The following is a 10,533-nucleotide window of genomic DNA, read 5'->3' on the forward strand; positions in this document are numbered from 1 at the left end:
TACAACGTAATTAATTCATCTTAATATCGCTTAAACGACAAGGATATAAGGAATGTCTGTTAGCTTTGGATAAGACAAATTTATGTCGCTATTAACGAAAAAAAAAATATTTGATCTAATGTTACACCGTTTCTTCAACTTATTAAAAATGAATTTATTTATCTATTAAAAATAAATGTGTTGGATAGTTTAAATAAATTTATCAATTAAAGAAACAATTTACGTTGCAATAAATAAAAGGCTGTCTTAAAGCGATGAAAAAATCCTCAAGAAAATGTAATATAGTTATATTTTATTAGACAATAAAAATTTTGGGTGCGTTTCTGTGGAAAAAAAAACATATAAAGTCTGAGTTCGACGATTTAAGTAAATTGCGCGGAAATAAGAGTCGTCTAGTCAAGTCGTGGGATAGTCTTTAAAAAAAGCCAAAGACCTAAACAAGTTTTTAGCAAAAAACTACAAGAGTAAACTAAGGAAAATATAAAATAGTGGAATTAATAGGCCCGTTTTTTAGCACTAAGATCTTACATCTAAGATCTTACATATTTCTGCAAAGATTATCGTTTTTTAACTCATCTTTGTTCTAAGATCTTACAGCTCACTGATGTTAGTAAAAAGTGTGAAGACCGCCACTGTTCTGCCATATAGAACAATGATGAGATAACTTTGATGATCTACTCATCAGTCATCATTGTTCTCAGACCGCTGATCAGAGCAGAATGATGAAAGACGTTTGCACAAAAACGACCAAAGATGTAAGATCTTTGTCCAAAGTTTTCAATTTTAAGCGTTTTCTGACAAAAGATGTAAGATCTTAGCACATTGATGAGTGAAAAAACAGGCCTAATGTTTTAGAAGTTAGTCATGAAGTAACAGCGTGTGGAGTTAGTCATGTATTATGACCAGCTAGGAAAGAGCCCAGTCTTGAAGACGTTTAGACTCAAGTTACATTTATAGTAGTGTTAATAGACTCGTTTTCCGTCTTTTCGTTAACTTTCAATTTACAGACCAACGTAGGTCGAAAGTATCGTAAAACTGTCTGCAATTAACTGTAATCCTTGTTAATTGTGTGAGCATTAAATTAATCCCTTTTATTTTTAATTGTGTTCACCTTAGCTAGTGTATCTCATATTAGTCCCGTGTCTCCAATCCCTCCCATGAGAAATATGATTTCAACTTAAGAGATAACTTTGAAAGATAGCCTTTTAATTGACTTCCTTAGACCTTGTGGCTATGGCGTTGGTTTAACTTTTCTTAAACCGCGGTGTATGGATACGATTTCAAAATACTTATATTAATCACGACAAACATCACTCCACTTTAACCCCCCCCCCCCCGACCAATTGGCAAAAAGGTTCCAAATGGATTAATATCCCTGGGTAAAAATCCACTATTCAAACCCCCCAGACTGTGATGGGTGTCATTATTACAGTGACATGCGGGGGCACCCTAAGAACTCCTGCCTGACCGTGGACTATATAAGAACGCATTATATTGAAGACCTACCTTAGCTCTAAGAAACTAAGTGTAAAGTTGTATATGAATTAAATTAGATTACTAATTTACTAAAGATCAAATCGTTATTAAACATTGTGCCAAAAGCTAAATATCTGCTAAGTGATCAATATAAGTGAAAATAAACATTAGCTTACATAAAAAATTGACAAGATTGCATCTCATTTAGAATCTTATTTATCAAATGACTCGACCAATCTAAAACATCAAAAAGTGTTCATAAATGCTGCTTATTTTTCAAAAGGAATCTAAAAATGAAGAAAGTTATTCATGACAGAAATGATATATGGTTATTCTTCGTACCTAGGACATGAATAGGAACCATATGCTGTTAAACTAATACACACACAAAAAAGTAATCCAATCTATAAAATAGAGTTTACGTTACATGATGTTTGAACAATAACTATAAAAGAACGTTTTTGGCTCGTTACAGCAGAAACGACTTTTTAAACTCGATTAATAACAACGAGCATCAATATAATCAGCCCAAAAGTACTCCTTTTTACGGCAAAAGTGTATCGTTTACAATTACCAGTGTAGCCTAAGTGATGAACAAATAAAACACCAACCCGGGCAAGAAAAGAGAAAATAAAGCGAACGAGACAAAAATGTGCGGAGTCTAGAACATGACACATTTTACAGGTATTACTAGATGAAAAAAGTGAACTCAATTTATTTTTATGAGATTTTGTTATCTTCGTATAACACTGAAGAAAAATGGCGATAGAAAATGTGTACAACAAACCAACCATTATATGGAGTGAAATGGCTTTCGGGCAAATATGGTAAATTTTCGTATAGAGGTCACATCTCTGAAATGCAGAGATCTGTCTTTTAATATCTTATCTTTTTCAATGATCTATACTTGTATATCCATGTATCAATTTTCTCCAAAATCGCTTCATATTTTTGGGTGAGAATTGGCACCTAGATATTTTCTGACCTGAGAAAAAAACATCTAGATAGATACCGAGTTTATGAAAATTATTTAAGAATTATTATTTAAGAAAGGGCCACACTATTTAGCACGAGGTGCCACGACCTGTGTCACCACTAATAAATATATCCTTGGAGGGGGGCAGTTCCTACGTTGGATACACATTGATAACGATTCTCAATATTCTCTTCGTAACCCCATCAGGGTTTGGGAAAAAGTCAAACACAGACGTAGAAATCAACTCACTTTTACTTCCAATCTCTACTCAAACCACCTATCTATTATCAGCTCTAAATACGAACTTGAACAACTTAAAAATTATATATCAGTAAAACAAGTGATTTAACAAGTGATGGGAGGGTCATTTTACACACCCACCATAATGTTTCCTTAGACCAAACCGACAATTTAAGCATTTGGAATATTTTATCCTGTGGGAATTGCCCGATCAATCTTCAGTGTATGGTTTTGGTTCTCGCAGGAATTTTGGTTTTGACCCTTGAACACTTTCACATCAATTTAGTGAGAAAAGAAACTAATTTATATACAGTCCTGGTTGCTGATTTTGAGGGGTTTTTGTGTAACTCCAGAGGATACCGGTTTGGAGCAGCCCTTTGAAAGTTTAAATTTAGAATAGGGTATGTTTGTTAGTTGTTAAGGTTTTGCCATTTTTCCGTCAAGAAAATCCTTTAAACTAGGATCTTTAAAATTTAATGGTTTTGTTTTAGCTTTCTTTTCATGGATATTTTTTATCTGTTTGTAATGATTATTACTTGTTTGAAGAGAAGTATTCCATTGGGAGTTGTCATTTACTTCCTCAATGTCAATCCTGTTAATGGGTTGTAATTGAGATTCTCGTAAACTCAATTCTATATCTGTTTCTGGGTTACTAGAATCACTCAATTCATTCGAAGTCGTTATGTAAGGTTGGTTTATACTTTCCAAATTAATTTCATTCATTTCGCTTAATAAACTTCCTTTTAAGTTACATTACCAAATATTATGGGGGATGTCTTCCTCTGTCAGTGTTTTATTAGTTTGTTCCCCTTCAATTTCGTTTGTTATAAGATCTAAGGGTTTGTCCTTTACTTTTGACCTTTGTTTCGCAATTTTGGGGTTCATGGCTAAGAACCATCCGTGGTCCTGTATATTTTTTATTTTTATAAAAAAAAAAAAAATTTAAAATGAAAAATGAAAAAAGACAAAAATTTGAATTACAATAGAGTAGTTCATCAAAATCAACAAAGTGAATTACCTTTTATGACCTTTTTGTTTGATTTATCCTCTTTTATTCTTGTCTAAAACGTTCCCATTATCTATATATGTGGTATTTCCTTTTTAGCCAGTTAAGCTCAGCTGCGGACAGTATTTTTGCAAAGCCTGTATTTTTAGATGGAGGAATACACCTAATCATGATGAAAGAAGTAAGATTGGAAATAAGTGTTTTAACAAATATACTATTATTCTACCCTTAGATCCATTAGTTCACAATATAAGTGAAATTTTGGTCAGATGTCTTTTCAGACGATATTGCCGAAGAAAAAAAATCATTGTCTTCATCAAGAGTGAAGACAATCTTGAATTAAGTATAAAAAAAAGAACAAACAAGTGAAGAAAACAGTGAAATAAAGAATTTATTATCCTTTATTTATCGTAAAGGATAACAAGAAATCCTTTATTTATGAATATACAGCAAAATGGAATAGCTTCGAATATAGAAGACAAATATGATTAAGGAATCATGTTCATTAATCGTTGCTAATATGCTGTCTTATTTGTGTTGCAGGTGCGAGGTGTGAACCCCAGAATGGCAGGAAATCAGCTTAGCTTAAAAGAGAAGATGTTTGTCCTGAAATGTTACTGGTAGACCGGCAACGCCATTGAAGTGCAAGGACAATTCAGAACGGAAATATCAAGATCGCCACCAATGTGTCGGACCATTGCTTACATCAAAGAGAAATTTTAACCAGAAGGAACCATTCAGAATGTCAACGAGAACCATTCTGGACGACCATGGACATTTACGAGCCCAGGACAAGAAGAGAAAGTGCAGGAAACACTTTTACAACCACCATAGAAATCACTTGGACAAACTAGTTGAGAAACAAACATCTCAAAAGGTAGCGTCTGTCGTATCATGAAGCGTCTGTATTGGAAAAGCTACATTTCAACACCAATTCATGACCAAAACGAAGCCGATACTGACCGGAAAGTTGAATTTTGTGAATTGGTATCTGGCAAAATGTGAAGAAGATGCAGGGTTTCCACAAAAAATTTTTTGGAGCGACGAGGCAACCTTTAAATTAAATGGCACCATTAATCGTCATAATTGCTCGTACTGGGCTCCTGTAAATCCTCATGTAACACTTGAACACCATGACAACTGGCCTGGAGTAACAGTGTGGTGTGTGATATCTGCACTGGCATCATAGGGCCATTTTTTATTAACGGAACGGTCACTGGTGAAAGCTATCTTAACTTGGTTCAGGATTTTGCTGGTCCACAAATGTCTGAGATGTTTGGTGATGACGGCGAAATTTACTTTCAGCAAGATGGTGCACCTCCCCACTACCATCGCGATGTACGAGCTCACCTCGATGCAGCTTTTCCAGACACATGGATTGGCCAAAGGGGTGCCATTGAATATCCTGCACGTTCCCCGGACCTGACACCCTTGGACTTCTTTTTGTGGGGATATCTCAAAGACAAAGTTTATCGCACCAAACCAAGAACAATTGAAGCTTTGAAAATGAAAATTGAAAGACAATGTCACGATATTCCTAATGACCTGTTTCGTGATGTTTGCGAATCCCTTGGTGCGCGTTATCAACGTTGTCTGGACAATAATGGTCATCAATTCGAACATAATTCCTTAATCACATTTGTCTTCTATATTCGAAGCTATTCCATTTCACTGTATGTTAATAAATAAAGGATTTCTCGTTATTCTAAGTATCAGTACATTTTTTTGAGAGTCAAACAATTAACACACAACGTTTAACGTCTCATATTTCATGACATGCCCTGAATAAGAGATGAGGACTAATGCTCAGAATTAAGTATTACCAAAAACTCAGAAACAAACATTGCAGAAAAATATATATACCACAGCCAATAGTTGAAAAACATACCGGAAAAATTCAGAAGATTCAAGGAGTGGAACTATAGGGCTCCTGTTCTGTCAAACATACGCCAGGAACTGTTTTTGACAATTTTGTTATCAGTGACAGTATGAAGGAAGGTTAAATGTCTCCTTAAGAATAAGAGATGAAAAATGATGCGAGAGAATAAAGTATTACTAAAATGTCAAACACAAAAATTGGAACAAAATAGATCTACCCCAGCCAATACCTTCTGCGATAAATAATATTCGTCAGTATTTACCCAATGATCACTCAAGAAATGATCATATATGGAGAATACGAGATGATGGGCATTTTGAGATTTTTTGTCTCGTGGTCTTTGTTTCTGGGATACACCATTTTTCACTGTAAATGCAATGACAGTATTAAATACAGGGAAATACTGGTTTCATCCTCAGAGATCCAACCGCACAAAGGAATAAATAAAACACCAGGATAGCATTACGATGACAAATGTAAAAGGACATAGCCGGTATATCGTATTACAACACAATTAATGAACTGGCATTGCAAAGAATGAGTGAATGAATCAATTGTTACCATGACCTGTGATATCATTACACTAGGGTAATAACAGTAGTGCCATTTTGTCTGTGACTTTTATATTTTTTCTGACAGTGAGGCAACATTCTCAAATACAATTACGAAGAATAAAATACGATATGGAAGAATACAATTCAGAGTGCAAGTCCCAAGTTGTTTGTTGGCACCCTTATTTGGCTAAAGTCAAATGAAGTCGTAAGTTTGAGCATGTAAGTGTCATCTAAATCATATTTTTTCTTATCATTCTTATTTGCATGTAAATATCTAATTTGATCTTTACTCAAGCCAAAAAATTTAAACTCGTTTTCAATTTGAAAGAAATACGAAGTGTTTGACACTGGGAATGGAATGCTGAACATTTCGAACATTCTGAATCCATTTGATTTTTTAGTTGATTTGATATAACGAAATCACAGATAACTAATATTTCTAATTGTTGTGTCACCACATTGTAGCTAGTCAAAGGTCGGGCATTAGCGAAGGTCTTATCCTTGTATGGTATACCAGACAAAGAGATGAAAGTGATTAGTGCAATGTGAAAGAATAACGCTGTGTTTAAGGTAGGAAATGAGATTAGCCGCTGGTTTCGTATTAAATCAGGAGTTGAGCAAAGTTGCTTTCAATCTCCATTTACAAGGATAATTCTGATGGATTTTGTCATAAGGAGCACAGCATAGGTAATGTTAGAGCACGGAATCAAATGGGGAATCAAAAGTTCCCTAAACTTTAGCTTTAAGGATTCTAGATGAAAATATTGGTAAAATGAATAAACTTTTAGAGGTATTTTGAGTTCAGTGTGCTAGAATAGGTTTGAAAATTGATGTTAAGAAGACGTAAGTCACTAACGTAGCTTCACTTACCTTGGTGCTTTAATTAGTAAAGATGGTGGGAGCTGTGAAGATGTTAAAAGTAGAAAAGCTAAGGCTTAAGAGAGTTTTTTCACACTTGAAAAAAAATTTGTGACAATATTGAGATAAGTATGCAAACCAAGATTATAATAATAGAGCTACAGTGATGACAGTGGTCAAATATGGTTCTGAAGCATGGGCGCTCTGAAAAATTAATTAAGATTTGCTTGATGTTTTCTAGAAGAATGGCCTACGGATTGTTCTCGGTAAAAGGCTGACTGACCTTATTACAAACAGTAGGCTGTACAAAAAGTGTGGTTCAGTCTCAGATAAAAAGGGAGATTGTCATAAAATCTATCTAAGGGAAATAAGAACTTCCTGGGAGTGTTTAGAGCGGGGCTTTGAATAGATTCGAATGGACGAAAAGCGCGCTGAGCTGTGTTGACCTCAAGTGGCTATATGCTACGTTGCTTTGTTGTTAGTAGTAGTAGTAACCTACTTTGACCCTATAGTCTATAAAATAGGAGAATGTCCCTGAAAGTCACTATAGTAGCTCTCAAATCCCTAAAAATTCTTTTTGCAAGATTAAGTCACATGAACACTACAACCATGGAGTCATTCTAGTGTGTGACCAGTGACCAGGCTAACGCCTCAATAGTTACCACACTCACTCGGGAAGGCGCCAAGACATCGACACGTCAGGACCACTACCGTCAAGACATCGACAAAATCAGTCATAACATCAACGCGTCAGGACATCAACAGTCATTACATCGACATTTCAGGACATTAACCGTCACAATCGCCACTCTTTAGAACATCGACAGTCAAAACATCGACGCGTCAGTTAATCGACAGTCACAATCGCTACCCGTCAGACCTTCAACAGTTATAACATCGACAGTCACAATCGCTACCCGTCAGGACGTCAACACGTCATAACATAAAAAATTTTTTTCATAACAAAAATCCGTCAGAGCCGCTAACCGTCAGAACTTCGACAGTCATAACATAGACACGTCATAACATTTAAAAAAATCTTCAGAAAGAAAATCCGTCAAAACCACAAACAGTCAGAACGTTGATAGGCATAACATCGACGCGTTATAACATCTACAACTTACAAAATTTAATTTTTGGGTTTTAGGGGGAAAAAGATACCTGGGTTAGGGTAGGTTATGTATTTAATACATCCTAAGCTTTACCCCCACCCCTCTGAAGTGCAAATATATAGCCGAAATTTGTTTCTAAACTATTATATACTTATTATTATTATATAAACTTATAAATTTTTTTCATAACGAAAATCAGCCAGAGCCACTAACCGCCAGAACTTCAACAGTCAAAACATCGACACGTCATAACATCTAAAAAAAATTCATAACAAAAATCTATCAGAAAAACTAACCGTCAGAATTTCAAAAGTCAGAACAACAAAACGTCAAAACATCTAAAAAAAAATTTGATATTTTGGCGTGTCGATGTTACGCCTGTTGACGTTCTGATGGGTAGCGATTGTGACTGTCGAGGAACTGACGTGTCGATGTTGCGACTGTTGATCTACTAACGGGTAGCAATTTTGACTGTCAATGAACCGACGTGTCGATGTTATGGCTGTCCACGTTCTGACATTTAGAGATTTTGACTGTCGATGATTTGACGTGTCGATGTTATGCCTGTCAATGTTCTAACGTGTAGTGATTGTCACTGTCGATTTCCTGACATGTCGATGTTAAGACTATCGATATTCTGAAAAAATTTTCCTGGTCGACGAAATGGCGCTTAGTGCTTGTGACTGTTAGATAGCATTCCCACTCAGTCTTATAACCTTTAAAATACAGTGGTATAATTAAGGTTTTCCTGAAATCGCTTTGTACTTCTCCTTTTGCAAAAAATAATATTAATAATTTTCAGTAAGATATATCTAAACTCAGAGCGACCATATTTGAGAAATTCATCTCACATTATCTAATCATGTGTCTGCTGACGCAATCTCTCCTTTCTTCTTGTGATTTTTCCATTTGAATTTGAATGATGAATTGGGAAGCTATGAAAGCCAAGCGTCTGTCCTTTTGATATCCAATTTCCCCTTATAAGTATAATGGTTTTGAAGGTGTTCATCCGATCTTGTTTATTCTCTAAACGATACGAAGAATTCTCTGCTGAATTCTTTGCAGAAGGAAAAAATCATTCCTCTTCTTACAGATGAGGGGCAATTCGAGAACCTCAGTTCCACATCTACCTCCAATTATATTGCTTATCTTGTCAACTTTACTGGTAAAATTCCTGAATAGTCTATTCCCTGGCTTAATTTAATTTCCATTAAAGACGCATTTAATTTCCATTTAAAACGCATTTGACTTTGTTAATTACAATGTATTAGTTCAAAAACTTGTCAGTGAATTCAATATTGATCTTTCCCTGCTGAAAATTAAATTTAAAAAAAACTATTTTTTTCAAATGAAAGTAAGGAGCAACATTAAAACTTAAAACGAACAAAAATTATAATGTGTGTAATGGGGGTTGCCCTCTCCTCAATACCGCACTCTTTCCGCTAAAGTTTTTTAGTGATTTTAAAAAACCGCCTTATTGTTCTGATTAAACGGCCCTTGTGTTTCAGGAGTCATTAATAAATAATTGGGACAAAATTCAAACTTTAGCATAAAGAGCGAGGTGTTGAGGAGGGGGCACCCCCTTTATATACGATATAATTTCTGTTCGTTTAAACTCAAACAGTACGGTCTTAAACTCAAATAGCGTCAATTACTCAAGGATAAACGGCGAATTCACCCTTTACCAATAATTAGGAATTAACTCAAGGATAGTTTATGCAAATTTGCCCTCTGTCTGTAAGTAAAAAAAATAATATATTTTTTATACATATCAAAATTGCTGTGTATAAACCCGTCACACCGCAATTGGTAGCCTCGCCCTGGTCACTAGTAATAATCTAAAAGAGAAAACTCTGTAGAGGTAAAATAGCACAGAACAATACTAACTAATGCATCAGGGGCGTATCCAGAATTTTCTGTAGTAGACGGGCGCAAAATAGGTTTATCCAAAAAAAATTAGGGGGGAGGCAATAATGATTGACCCGATAAATTTGCGTTACGATCAAGTTTAATTAACGCAAACTTAAGTTAATGAAGTAAATTACACTGCTTTAGGCGACGCTAGGGGGCATGCAGCCCCCTAGCCCCCCGCCCCAATGGCTATGCCACTGTAATGCCCGGTATAAGGTAAAATGAAAATATATATTTTCCAGTCAACCACAATTAATTAATTGTCAGCCATCAATCAAGTTTACAAAAAAGCTCATCCCCCTATTTATATATAAGATACCCAATATTCATCAACTGAACTCCAAGAAATAATACAAATTCGTTTTCCCGATCTATGACTACTACCTTTTATCCTACTTTGCCATTAGCCATTGGTATTACATTGGGTGTCGCTGAATCTCGTCTTCTCTCCTAAATAGCATCCTGCTGCCATTTCCGATTTCCAACTTATTTTTATAGACATTGTTCTTCCTTTTTTTGAA

Source organism: Artemia sp. Qi Xiang Cuo, unplaced genomic scaffold, assembly GCF_049724085.1.
Source record: "Artemia sp. Qi Xiang Cuo unplaced genomic scaffold, ASM4972408v1 HiC_scaffold_29, whole genome shotgun sequence".
Classification (NCBI taxonomy): Eukaryota; Metazoa; Arthropoda; class Branchiopoda; order Anostraca; family Artemiidae; genus Artemia; species Artemia sp. Qi Xiang Cuo.